At 40.8% G+C, this 14,034-nt stretch overlaps 1 protein-coding gene across 1 annotated transcript in view; it reads left to right on the top strand.

Moving 5' to 3' along the window:
* Positions 1–978: 978 nt before the first annotated feature.
* ALK (ALK receptor tyrosine kinase) overlaps positions 979–14,034 on the top strand; it is a 545,961-nt gene continuing 532,905 nt past the window's right edge. Inside the window, exon 1 of the mRNA XM_025215973.1 lies at positions 979–1,360. The gene's annotated coding sequence lies outside the window, so the exon portion shown is untranslated. The remainder of the gene's footprint in view (positions 1,361–14,034) is intronic.

The following is a 14,034-nucleotide window of genomic DNA, read 5'->3' as shown; positions in this document are numbered from 1 at the left end:
TGAAGTTGAAAATGGTCTTTGATGAATGAAAAGAACCCATTGGTTAATACTTTGCATTTACATTGAAGCTCTCGGGGCAGAGAGGGGACTGCTAAAGACTTTCATGAGAAAAAAAAATCAGATTTTGTGCTTAGTCTCCAGGCAATCCTATGGGCATCAGTAGTACATAGGTTTTCACAGAATGGGGCACAAAGAGATTGTGCAGGATTTTTTAATCAGGTGAGCTGGGATCTATACACAATTTTGTCATTAGTTTGATGTGTAATATTGGACATCTCAATGCATTCATTTGTAAAAAATTTTTTTTATTACAGCCTTTGAACTCTTTAGATGAAAAATCATACATTAGTACAAAATATTATTGTTATTATTGATGCCGTTTAAGAAAGAGAAACAATGAGTCTTTTAGTACAAACCACAAGGTTTTTGAAAATTATAAGTAGAAACAAGCAATCAGATATAGAGATTTACCCCAAGATCTTAAGAACTAATTGCAGGACATCTATTTCCGCTCCCTGTTTGTTGTAGCAAACCCCAGAAACTTGAGTAGTCTCAATCTTGCTTGCTGTGGTACAATGAAGTTGTTTCTGCTTTGGAAAAAAAAAATAAGAATCAACCTCTCTTTTTCTGAAACCTCACCCTACTACAAATCCAAAATAAAGCATTTAGACATCTGTTTGACATCCTTGTGGTACTTTGGAGTGAGCTAATGTTTTAGATCCAGAAACCTCAAAGATTAAGCCATTTCAAATCTGGGGCTCCATTTTGTGATGTAGTAGTCAAGAAGTTTCTATGCAAAGGTTGTCTCAGAAACATCTGTTTAGCAGCTGCAGTTGTGTTGGCCACTTAGTTTAAGAGATGAGCTTCAGCTGTAGGAGGCAGTTGGTGGGGTTGAAGTTGCAATGCAATCCCAGTACTACCCTGCTCTAGGAAATCAAAAGGTTAGTGTGGTAAGAGTACTTGCAGCATTTGGTCTTCTAGTTTGGGTATCTGAGGAACTTGGAATATGGGGATTTGAGAGCCATTGTGTTGTTTAATTTTGCTAGGAATGGAAATAGAGATGTAATGCTAGGAGGGAGCTTGTTCTTAAAGTGTTTTCAGCTGTGATTAAGAATGTTATTTCTGAAGGTTCTTTGACATTTTCCAATTCAGATTTGGAGATGCAAATGGTTTTAATAGTTTGAACAAGGCACTGAAAGTCCACAGTAAGGTGGAACAGATCATAATACATTCTCCTTCCTTATGTATTAAAAACTCTGCATCTGGAGAAAACCAGGACCGTTTTCAGGGTATAGGTAAAAGTAGATGATTTTGCAGCAGTGCAGAAAGTGATCAGGACTCAGGCTGGTTCCTGATCATGGTAAGTAAGTGATTTTTTTTTCAAAATCTACACTGAGGGTAATGTGGTGAAACTATAGGACAAGTACATTGTTATTGTACTGTATGTGTAGGACCCCCTTAGAACACTTGTATGGTTTTATTATAAGGAAATGATGCCACACTTCATATGTGTACTGCAGAATAGAAAGTAAAGTTCTTATGGAGCTTGTATTGTATTCAAAAGCAGGCGTTTTCCACATTTATTATTGTTATGTCTTTCTACACGTTTCTGGTTTTGTTTTGTTTTTTAATCTCTTTTGGCTACTGGGCTGCATTCAAATACTTTACACTTCACCCATTAAAGGGATGTGGTATTTGTCTTCTCCCTCCACTTTTTTTTTTTTTTTTTTAATGTCTGATTAAAATCTATGCATTCTTGGTTTCTTATTTTTATTTAACAGGTTAGAATAAATCTATATTTGCATGGAGAAGAATACTTAGATATTCTAGAACACCCTTCACCTGAAAGCCTCAGCACCATTTTATCATACTAAGTACCATTTTAAGTTTTCTAGGGAGATCATAAAAGCTGGAGATGAAAAAGCCTTGATAGATTAATTACATCATCCTGCAAATGCAAGATATGCTCTTCCCATATGCCAAATATCAATGCTATAGTTCCGCCAAAAGGTCAAGAATGAGCAAGAAATGAAGGCACATAAGCTCAGTAATTTACCTAAGATATCACAAGAAGTCACTGAGAAAGCGAGGGACAGACTCGGAGTTCTCCCAGCCAAGCTCTTTAATGTTGTTCTGTATTTCCAGTCGCCACAAAGGAATTTCCTCAGCTCTTACTTTTCAAAATACTTTTTTTTTTTTTTTTTTTTTTTTTGGCATGTTTGCCATATTATTTATTGCTGCTGTTATTTTGCATTTCAAATTCTTTTCTTGAGAAAAGCTCACACAAATTTGGTTTCAGGCTCTGTCTCTGAAAACTGTCCTGTAGCCTGTCAGTGTTACTTGTACTACGTGTTAAAGTGTGCAGGTAAAAGGGACTCTGACATTATGGTTATTTCTGGGGGAGGTTTTGTTATTGATGGTAATTAAACTTGAGGCTAATGAGAGAAGATTACTTTTCAAGGCTTAAGAGGAGGCCAGAATGGTTATTATAGGTTAATTAGTCTTCTAAAAGACTCAGTTTCAGCAACAATTTATTTTATCAGCTTTTTCTTTCATGCTGAAAGATATGTGTTTGAAGGGGATTCAAAACATAATTGCTGCACTGACCTCATCCAACTCTTGATCAGCAGTCTCATTTCATCAGCAAAAGGTTAATAAAATGTTTAAGAAAGGGAGTTCCGTGCTTTATATAACACACAGACAATTCAGACTAGGTCGCTCTGCAAATATTTCTTGTCAGTCTTCTGCTAGGCTCCCTTGATGTACTGCTTTACTTTGGAAGATGTATTCTGTAAAGCACAAAAATGCAGCAGTTACTTTTCTAGTTGCCACACTACAGAGACTCTGATAGTGGGTCTATTGTTAGCATTGCTATGAGACTTGCACTTATGAGGACCTAAATATCTGTTATCAAGGGGGTAGAGACTGAATTCAGTCTTAAAAGCTCACCTAACTTATGAAAGTATAGATAAGTTCCCTGTGTGTAACATTCACTTTAGAAGAAAAGCCTAAAAATGCTTCCTCTTGTGGCTTTTCTCTTGAAGTGTCACCACAGGTGACTTGTAAGAGAGCAGCTCTTCTCCTCTTCCTCTAGTCCCTCCCAATGAAAAACTTCCTCCTTTTACCTATGCAGTCCTGTTCATCCTCAGTACTTTTCAGATTAATTGAAGTGGTATATCTGGGAAATCAAAGTGAAATCTGCAGGTTTTTCACAGTCTGAAAAATAAAGTGGTGGCATGTCTCCTGAATCAGCTTGCTGGTGGGAGGAGGGAAAGGCAGGAGATCCTGTTTTTGTGGTAACTATACCCTTCTGATTCTCTCTTGTAATTGGGAAAGAGCCCAGGAGCCACAGCAGGCTTGGGATACGAACAAAGGCTGAGGAGGCTATGAAAAGGCTCATCACAGACTGGGAGGCTACACTGCCTCCTGCTTATACAAAATTTACTAATTGACTCTGTTCCCCGTAACCTCCCAGCTCTTTCTGGAGAACAGCAGTTGAGCTCCTTTCCTCTATTCCTTGGAGAAACAAGCTGAGGCCAGGTCAACTATAATGCAGCCATGCAGAGAAGTAGGGCCAAGATGTAGCTGGCTGTATAGGAAAGGGATGGCTGAACATAATGTACAGGAGGAGAGAGTACACTGATATTAACTAACCCATCTTCCCCTCCAAGTATCCTTATCTTGTACCTCATGAAAAACCCTCTGGCCAAACATCCAGCTTGGGTGTTATATCTCTTAGTATGAGAGAATGTGGAGTGGGGTTGCAGAGTCTAAAGCCCTCTTGGTAGGTGATGATGCCCTTGGCTGCTGTCAACCAAATGGAAGATTAGAGACTGCTCTAAACTGAAGTCTTCTGTTAATGTGCTGTGCAACAGCTTAAATAAAAACAACTTGGTTCTTAAATGTAAGGTTTCTATCTCTTAATAATACACAAGCTGCCAAAGAACCTGAGTAGAAATTCCCTCCCCACTTAACTCTCCCCAGCACATCCATTTGGGATATATGTGGCTTGTCTGTTTTCTTTTTTCCTTTCCTGCCCTTCCTCTGTCATAGGGGGTATGGTTCCTTTCCTAGGTAAAATATGGTCAAATGATCCTAACGGATTGCTGTCAGTGCAGTGGCTCAAATGTTGATAGCTCTTGTCCTATAGAACATGGTAGGCTGTGTAGTTTTTGCTACTAGGTGGTTTATAATTGTGATAATGGGGGTGGATCCAGAGGGGAGGCCACAGTACAGTTGCACTCCCTACCCTCTTGCTGTGCCATGTGTGAGCTCTTAGTATGGGGTATGGCAGGGCCCTGCTTTTGCTCTGCTCAAGAGCCCAGGGGTGAGTGTTGCTTCTGTTGAAGCTCTTCCCCTCATTTCTCCTGCTGCTGAATTCAGTGGAGAAGGAAGGGTGAACAACACCAGCATTCACCCTCTGGGGTCTGGAGCCACACAAACGCAGGGCCTCTGCCCAGACCCCGCCCTGATCAGTTGGTGAACTCGGAGCTCGCTGTTCACGCAGAGTTCCAGCAGAAGCTGAATTGGCTATGCAATGCATGCATAGTGAGCTCTGAGCTCGGTGTCCAGTCAAAGTGGGGAGGGGAAGGTGAGGCTGCCTTATTCCTGGATCTGCTGCTGGCTGGAATGAACAAATATTTGTTGTGTGCCTGCCTGAAATCACAAGGGACTGGATTTGATAATCCTGAATGCCCCTTCCAATCCTGTGTTTATAAATAATGATGTGATTTGCAGCAGAACCCAGGTGGCCTGCCTCTTACCCTCTTGTCATATTTTTGAAGGCTTGCTCCTCTCATTTGAAGGCTGAGAAGCATGCTCCCGGAACACAGCCTTGCTCTGGCTCCAGCAGCCTGCCCCTCTCGCAACTTAGCCCCTGTGTGCCCTTGACAGCTATGCTCTCAGATTTTTTCTTTTCTTCCCCAGATGCTCTGTGCTTTTGCTGGAAGACTACTCTGGGTGTTGGATAAGCATTGTAAGCTTTCTCAGCCCTTAAATAGATATTAACTAAAAAACATTTTTTGTTAACTTAATCAGACTTTAATTGCATTAACATCTCCAGGGTCATTTGGAAAAATTTTCAGCTGGTCATAAGACTTGCCTACCTCACACTTCCATGAAAGACATGCTGTCTTCTCCCCTTTCCCCTGTGAAATGTCGGGTAGAATTTAAAAAAAAAAAAAAAATGGGCCCCGGTTATAGCTGGAAGGAACAAACGGGCATAAAACCACAAACTCACTTCTTCATTTTTCTTTTGAAGGCCCCCTTAAAGAGTTCGTCTACTTGATGTCCTGTCCTGCATCAGGTTTTTCATCGAACTTCTTACTGAGCACTGTGGGGAAATCCTGCACTTGGATCAGTGGTTATGTCTAACCCTTTGTAAAATGTAAACTCTCTTGAGTTTTCCTGTATGTAGGAATAAGAAGGGGTCAGCCAGTTTGCCTGTGGAGAAGCTGGGCTGCTGGACCATAAAACTGAGTAATTGGAAGAAGGGTGGGGGGAGAGGGTTTGAAAGAAACGTGGGCATATTGTTATGGACTTTGCATTAAAGCAGTAAGATGGTGTTAAATACAAGCTTCTTATTTGTACTGAAAAAAAATCAGAAACAGAAATAGCCTGCAAACTACAGCCTGATGTTTAATGCAGAAAGGAAGCTCCTCTGTCCCTGCAGCCCAGGACCTGGGCTTCCTACTGAGAGCACCCTTTTGGTCTTTGCCAATGTGCCACATCATGATGCAAATCAAAGCCTCTGCACACAGGCATCAGGCTGTGTTGCCTTTGGAAGGGCCTGTTTTTTACCCTGGAGCATGAAGTCCTTGCATAAACTACAGGGCAAGTCTGTATATAGATATTAAATATTTTGTTGTTGGTAACTGAATATTGGGCAGGGGTTGGCAACCTATGGCTCATGAGCCAGATCCAGCCTTCAAAGAGGTCTGGTCTGGCTTGCCAAGGGTCAATCTAGCATAGGGGATCCATGACATGGAACTGTACTATAATGCTCATTCCTTCTGCAGCATTTTCCTCTACTACTAAGCCTCTGTTCTCACTCTCATTGCAGAGGAGTTTGAGATCAATGGCATGAGTAAGCACAAGCAACTAGCTGCTCTGGAGGAGGCAGTGACTTGCAGTCCACAGTAGGGGCAACGTTGCAAAGGGTTGGCCATGCCAGCGAAAGGTTGCCAACCACGTTCTTACCTGGGAGTCCTCTTCTGCCAAGTCTTCAATCACAATTACTGAGCTTGGAAGAACTGTCTGCTGGGGAGCTCTAGGTATAGACTTGAGAACTTGGGAAGTCTTAGCATATGCAATTTTTGTTTGTTTATCTTATTTTTTTTCCAAGGTAAAGCAACTTTTCATTGAGGGATGGACTTCCCTCATAGATGGCAAACGCTCACTAGTAGTCATCTGACCAAGGCCACTTTGTTTCCCTTTGAGTTGAGGTGGTTTGTGTGAAGAAGCTGCAAATATTGCACTTAGTTTGTCATACAAAAAACTAGAACACTTGGTTCCAAAATGATACCTTTTATTAGACCAACTGGAAAATGGCAAGAAAATTGTCCTTTTCTGCAAGCTTTTGGGATCAAAGTCCCTTCGTCAGGCTCTGGGAAAAGTGTAGATGGTACAAGATGGTAAAAAGTCCCCATAGGTAGGAAATAAACTTCATTTTTGCACAGAGGGAGCTGAAGATGGAAGTCTGTCCCTCTGGGTCCATGAGAGTGTCTTTGTGAGTTATGTTGAGTAGCTCTTTGTGTTGATCAGGTAGAATTCCTTCCCTGAAGGTGTCAGATGGGAGGCAGGGAGGTAAAAAACAAAAAACAAAAAAACACACTTTCTTGTAGTTCTGCAATGAAGTTTAAAATCCAAAAAAAAATCGATTGAAATTCAGCATCTTCCATGTTTCAGGGGTATGCTTGGTAGCCGTGTTGGTCTGAGACAAAAAGACATACAAAAAACTAGAACTCTCGGTTTCAGAATTATACCTTTTTATTAGACCAACTGGAAAATAGCAAGAAAATTGTTTATTTTCAGCTCTCTTAGTATAAAAACTGAAGTTTATTTCCTACCTATGGGGACTTTTTAACATCTTGTACTATCTACACTTTTCCCAGAGCCTGACGAAGGGACTTTGATCCCAAAAGCTTGCAGAAAAGGACAATTTTCTTGCCATTTTCCAGTTGGTCTAATAAAAAGGTATAATTCTGAAACCGAGAGTTCTAGTTTTTTGTATGTCTTTTTGTCTCAGACCAACATGGCTACCAGGCACTTAGTTTGTGGTAGTTAACAGGCACATGCTGAGCACTATACCAAGCTGTGGTGGAAGCAGGCCTTGTTAACAAATCGGTCTGAAAGCCAGGAACACTATCTGCTATGAGGCTACAGACTTACCTTCCAGCTTCAGCAACAGGGCACCATTCATTTTAAGGGTAACTCCTTCTCTCTCAGCCATCCTAGTAGCACTAAATCCAAAAATATATACGGATTTTTTTTGTAATTTGCAGATGAATCCCAGTTAATTCCAGTGTGCAAAGCTCTGGCCAGCAAATGTGACTTGAAAGCAGAACACGGGTGATTTAAAATGTGAAGTTCCAATTTCCAAGGAGTAGCTAAGGCTTAAATCATTTGAGCTTTATTAAGATCAGCAACAGGCCTCTACTTTTCCTTCTCTGCTTTGTCAATCCAAAATCCTTTCTTATCTCTAGATACAAAAACAGCATTAAGTTTTAAGACCTGATTCAATAACGTTTTATGGATAATGATTATGGTTGATATACATAGGCTGGTTCTCAAACACTTAATGTATTGAGGTTTATTACTAGCGTAACACATTAGCTTTTTTGCATTAGCTATAAAACAATATCATATAGATCTATATGATAGATTCATATAAAATCTATCTATCACTTTGAAATGCATTGTTCTAGCTCCCAATAGCATATTCATGTGCTAGTCACTCCCACAGTTCGCAGTTAAAAAATCTTCAACTTTGTGGGAAAAGAGAAACAAGTTATTTGGGGAGTCTAAACTGCATTAGGTAAAACAATGGAGAATGGGATAATTATGGTAACAGAATAATTTATTGCTGACACAGGAGAATACACTAGATTACTTAGGGGCCAGAAATTCTCAGGTATCCCCAAAGTAAGTAGAGGGAAAATTTATCTTCCTTTATGATAGGGAGACTAAGACTTTTTGGTGATGACTTTCAGGGAAAAATTTCACACTTGAAAATCTGCAGCTTATTCAAAACATTGGAGGTTCCAGGATGTGTAAAATTTACCTACCCAACCCTTGTTTCCAAACCTTATCCAGAAGTTTCCAGTATAACCTGGTTCTGTTCAGGTCAGAAATAAAAGATGCACGTCTCATGCGGATTTTGTAGAAAGGGCGTAAACCAAAGACTTGGATGATTCAAGCCTTTCATCTTTCTTTTCTGCCAGCAGGATGTGCTTGGTCTCCATTTAGGACCTGCATATACAGAGGGTATGAAAATGGCATGTGCAAAAAAAACCCCAACTAACCCCCCCCCCCCCCCCCCCCAAAACAAACAAACCCAAAATGGATTTGTTTTTTGTTTCCAGTATCAAAAATGGCACAGTTCACATTCTAGGCAAAGATCCAAGGGAGGGGAAGAATTCTTATGGGTTGGGACTCCTAGAATTGCAAAGCATGAAGTGGTGTAATGTCAGCTACTGTGGGGGTGAAGTTTTAGATCTCCTAGGCCAATACACTTTCTGTTTCATTGACATCAAAAAAACTCAGATGGAAGATTTCATTTCTAAGCTTGAGAGGTTATTCAAAGTGAACCTTTGGGCATTCACTCATTACCTTTATAGGTATCTGGCCTTTTTTTCTATTCAGGCCCCCCCCCCCCACTTCCTACTTTCATATTTTTTTTGTATTGGAGCTTGCCTGAGGGGGTGGCTTTCCTAATAAGAAGCTGCCTGCTTATATTTCTCTGCCTTTTTGATGAGAAAACAGAAGGGAATTCTAAAATGCTTTGGGAGTTTTATGGTGGCCTTGCTTTGACATGTCTAAATATGTGAGTAATGGGGACACTTAGAACTGATTTATGCATGACTAGTGCTCAAGGATGAGGAATCCCAAACTGTGGGCAGTAGAGTTTGGAGAGGAGAGCTACTCAACAAGATTAATGAGGAGGGAGATCTCTACAGTAATGAGACACAGTTCTGGCCAGAAAGTGAACAGTGAAGCACTAGATAGCCTTAGGGAGTCGGAGGAGGATAACAAATAGTTCTAAAGAAGCTTTCAAGTATTTTTAGAGACAATCAAGAAACGTTGTCAGCCTTGCAATGGCCTTGTGAGGCAGGTAAATTATTGCTCCATGAGGTGTGAATAAACGGAGTTTAAGTGACCTCCTCAGAGGTGTGTGTTAAATCAGTAGAAGTGAAAATAAAACCTAGGAATCTTGATTCTGAGTTATAACTATTAGGGCCTATGAAATGCAAACCATTAGGAAGACTAGGACTAGATTCAAATAGAAACAAATTATATTGGGCAATAGAGCACATGAAAAAGTTATAGGCAAGAAGAACAAGTAACAGCAATAAAGTTGGATTTCTCTAGTATGATTGATCAAGAGACTTGTTTGAAAGGCCAAAGAAAACTACATCCTTTAGCTGACAAGTCATTGCTTTATTAAGGGCCTGATGGCTGAGGAGATGAGAGTAATTTTCTTGACAGGGAGGGAATCGTGGCTGCATGCTTCAGTATAAAGGGCATCAAGAAATAGGTATAAAGCATGACTAACTCTGATCGCATACAAGGATCTAAATAATTAGAGGCCATTCAGAACTTGGTTATGGAGAAGTTAATGCTGTGCGATTATGGCACTGAATTGTCAGAGTATGACAGTTACACAATCCTATACCATATTTTATCCAGAAAAATCTGAAAGCATTTAATCAGATGATTTACAAATTATGTGGCTGCAGAAAGTATTTTTCTACCATTGAGTCACTCATGTGGTAAAGCCTAGTAACTATTCACCATTGCATTGGAAATGCAAAAGTCATGGGCAGGCATGGATTTTAATGACCAGGAGAGGCTGAAGAATTGCTCCTATGTCTCAATCAAAATGCTATCCCTTCTCATCTGTCTCGCCCATGGCTATGAGCTTGGGGCTGAAATTCTTGATTTCAGTGAGCTAGGAATTCATCCCGGGTCTTATGGGATGAAATAACCAGAATTTCTTTGGAGGAGTCTTACCAGGAGATAAACTTAAATGAATTGCCATCAGAGAAACTGGGCAAGTGAAACCTGATCAAATTTTTAAGAATTGTTTCCATTCTCAATTGGATGACCTAAAAAGTTGAGGGCTTTTCCTATTTAAATAGATAAACAACAAGCAGAGTAATATTTTGGTGAACAATTAAAGTAATCTTTTATTTGCTTCACTGCAACACTTGGGTACAGCTTCTTTTTTTCTCTTTTTGTTTTTTCCTTTCCAAGGTTCTTCTACAGGGTGCTGTTAACTCTGGAGATTCTGACTGAGGAGGCAATGCTGGGAAATGATATTGGTGAAATCTAACTAATGGTTGGATGACTAAAAATAATAACCTGTACTATGGAGCCCTAAAAATTATTTGTGTGATGGTTTCTGTCTGCTTTGGGAGTTGTGTAGTATCTGACCTAAGATAATTATGCAGTGAAAGTGAAGTCTGTAAACCTGTAAAATAACTCTGAATATAGAGAAGGGAAAAACTGCAAGTAATAAACAACAGAGGAGTAATTTGATGTAAAGGGGCTTATTTTTAAGTACACTAGCTTGAACAAAGAAGGCTATGACACTGAAAATTAAATAGAGAAATATCTTCTAAGCACCAAAGAGCTGGAGCATAAGACACTGAAAGAAATTCAGGAGTTATTGCTGGGGAAGGTTCCCTCAAGCTGTCAGACACCTGAGTGGATGACTCACTGGGGTCTTGTCTGAACTGATGGAAGAGAGAAGTCAAAAGGGATGGCATTATCACCACAGGAAGGCACTATTTAAACTTGATACCCAGTGTACAACCCTGTGGAGGAGTGGTGGTCACCCTACCACAGGAATAGCTGAAAAGACTGAATCAGAGACAAGCTCGTCCCTCCCATTTCAGACATCACCAGGCAAAACTAAATGCAATACTTATTGGCCCCTCATATGGCCTCTAGCATGTGAAGAAGAAGTTGCATTATATGTATGTTTGGCATCAATACGTTGACAACTTCAGGTTGGCAGGCCAGGCCTCTTTACCATTTAGTTCTCTTGAAACTAGTGGTTTTGTCACTTGTTTGCTTGGTTTAGTGACCAAAACAGAAGTGCCCACATTGTCCTTGCCCTTTTCCACATACACATTTGGCCAATGAGAGCCTGAACACTTGTTAATAACAGGTGGTGGTAGAGACTCATGGTTAGCATGTCTTGTAGTCCAAAGTGTTGGCTTGTATAGTTCTGTGTAAGATGGTCCTGCCTTAGCTTGTCATGTCCCATGCCATAGAGTTGGGCCCTAGGAATGAGGGAGGAGTCTCATTCCCATAGCTGACTGACAGAGCCTGGAACTGATGCTAGTGGGAGTAAAGGGAGAGGTGTCAGAACTCATTTTTAAGCAAGTGATCAAACCTCTCTGAATCTGTGTATAACGAAAGTACAATAAAAAGAATAGCCTCTCTTCACAATCCTATTGCTAACATTCCTTCTTCCACTTGCTACTTTTAATATCTCTGAAAACAGGGGTTCAGATTCTACCTTTTGTCAACAGATTGTTATGTTTTTCCTGGAAGTTCAGAAGAGCTTTGGATGACAGACCCCAGAAGACTTTAAATCAGCTATTCTAAACCTTTTCTAGACTCAAGGCAGCTTTAGAAAATGCCAGCTCTATTTATTTTGCTTGGGTTTTTTTGACTACAGAAAAATAATAAGAATTCTTCTGCTTCAAAAAATGCAAACCATACAACAGATCAAGATGTTTTTATTGAGATGGATTCCCGTTTGAAATCCATAGGTTTTATCTTGTGAATTGTGAGTAGGTGTTGGTACACCTAACAGTGTATATTGCACAGCATCGGGTGGCACCTCTTAAAAATCGCACCCTTTTTTTTAAAACTGTTGCTCTAAGGCAGGGGTGGGCAAAATGTGGCCTGGGGGCTGGATGCAGCCTGCCAGGCCATTCTATCTGGCCTGCAGGGCCCCTAAAAATATTTAGTAAATTAACATTTATCTGCCCTGGGCTGCCTGTCATGTGGCCCTCGATGGCTTGTCAAAACTCAATAAGTGGCCCTCTGCCCAAAATAATTGCGCACCCCTGCTCTAAGGGAAGGATAAAGGAATTCCCTGCTCCCTTTACCCTCACTTTGATAGATACTTCAGAGCACCTCTGGTCAAAATATATAATTTAAATAGGAAAAGGCACATTCACTTCCCCCATCCACTCCAAACAATCACAATCATAATGTTAAAAGATGTTCAAAAGGCACATATTTCTTTGAAATAAGTGCAGGAATGAGTTACTCAAATATAATAATAATAATAAAAGAATGGGGGACTTGGAAGGCAAAAAGAAACATGGCCAAAAATCCTCTTAGACCAGAAAATGCATCTAACTCAAGATCTTTGCTTGAATAGAGAATCTTTCAATCTGTCTTCAAGATGAGACTGAAAATGACCTATTTTTTTGCCTCTCAAAATCCATTCAAAGGTAACTATGTGAAAGCCAAGCCCTATTCAGAAAGATAAAAGACGGAATGCTCTCTCCTTTTCTTCCATAGAAACATATGGAAAAGTCAGAGAGGGGACTAGCTTCATGTGGAAGAGGAGAAGTTGTTACAGGGGATCAGGCTTGGCTGCACTAATTCAGAACAGCAATGTCAGATATGAAGAAAGTTGGATGAGAGTAGCGAAGAACTAATGAAAGCACCGATTCAGTGGGGTATGAGGGGAGAAACCTCAACCCTTTCCCCTTCTGAGCTATCTTTTTAGTCAGAGCTTACTGTGGTTTAGATGCAACCTGTTCTCTTCTGACCTGCTGTTCAGTGATCACAGCATCTGATGAAGTAGGCTGTCACCTGTGAAAGCTCTTAACTTTCTGAAAGTCTTTAAGGGCACTTTTACATGTGCTCCGGGAACTGTTCTAATTTAAGTGCCACAGTGTCTTGTACATCAGCATCCCTGTTCTTAAATATGGTGGTGGGGGCACTTGAACTAAAGCTCATATCTGCCCCACTGCCATTTTTGTGTGGGGGTGCTGATACACACAAGACTCAGGAGGCTGCTGGAGCTTGGTAATTGCCACACTCAAGCAGGTTCGATTAATCAATTCAAGTGTGCCAGAGCAGCGTCTGTGCTCATGTATAGGCACCCTAAGGTGCTACCCTGCCCTACTTTCTAGTGCTTTAAGTGAAGGGAAAGGCAATTTCTGAGAGCTAAAACTCTCATTCTGTTGATCTTGTTTGCCCCCTCTCTCTTTAGCTACATTGTGTCTGTGTGCTTTGAACTTTGAGGGTAGATACAGATGTTTGGGGAGGTTAAGGGGATGCTGTAATGGGTTTAAAATGGCCATCTGATCTAACTTAATTCATTCATGTGTGGACCTTACACTTTGATTCCTAGTTTGATTGATCTAAATGTGACACATGAAGAAGTTCCAGGAAGGTTAGATCGGTCAAAAAAAATGGCCAACATAGTCTAATTTAACTGTACCTCAGAAACCACTAAATTAGACCTGATATGGTTAGACTGAACTAACTGAACTTCTGTACACGAGCTGAGTGCAGCCCCAGGCCTGGGAGAGTCTAGCCACTGACCCTAGCCCTGGGGCAATGTTCTTCCTTTCTCCCCTCCTATTTTAGCTTCCTGTTGCCCTCCCTCGCCGCCACCCCCCCGCCCCCGATCCTACAAGCCACCCCCAGTACCAGATTCACCAGTGTCAGGAGCCAATTGAAATAAGTCAGGGTGGGGGAAGGGTCAGGTGGGATCAGGGGGCTTGGTTCACTAAGGATGGTTGTTCATCTTGCAGGGGAAGGAGAAGGGAAGAGGGG

Source organism: Alligator sinensis, unplaced genomic scaffold (assembly GCF_000455745.1).
Source record: "Alligator sinensis unplaced genomic scaffold, ASM45574v1 scaffold138_1, whole genome shotgun sequence".
In the NCBI taxonomy this organism is placed as follows: Eukaryota; Metazoa; Chordata; order Crocodylia; family Alligatoridae; genus Alligator; species Alligator sinensis.
Note: the sequence above shows the minus strand (reverse complement) of the source record. Positions and strands in the feature narration are given on the sequence as shown.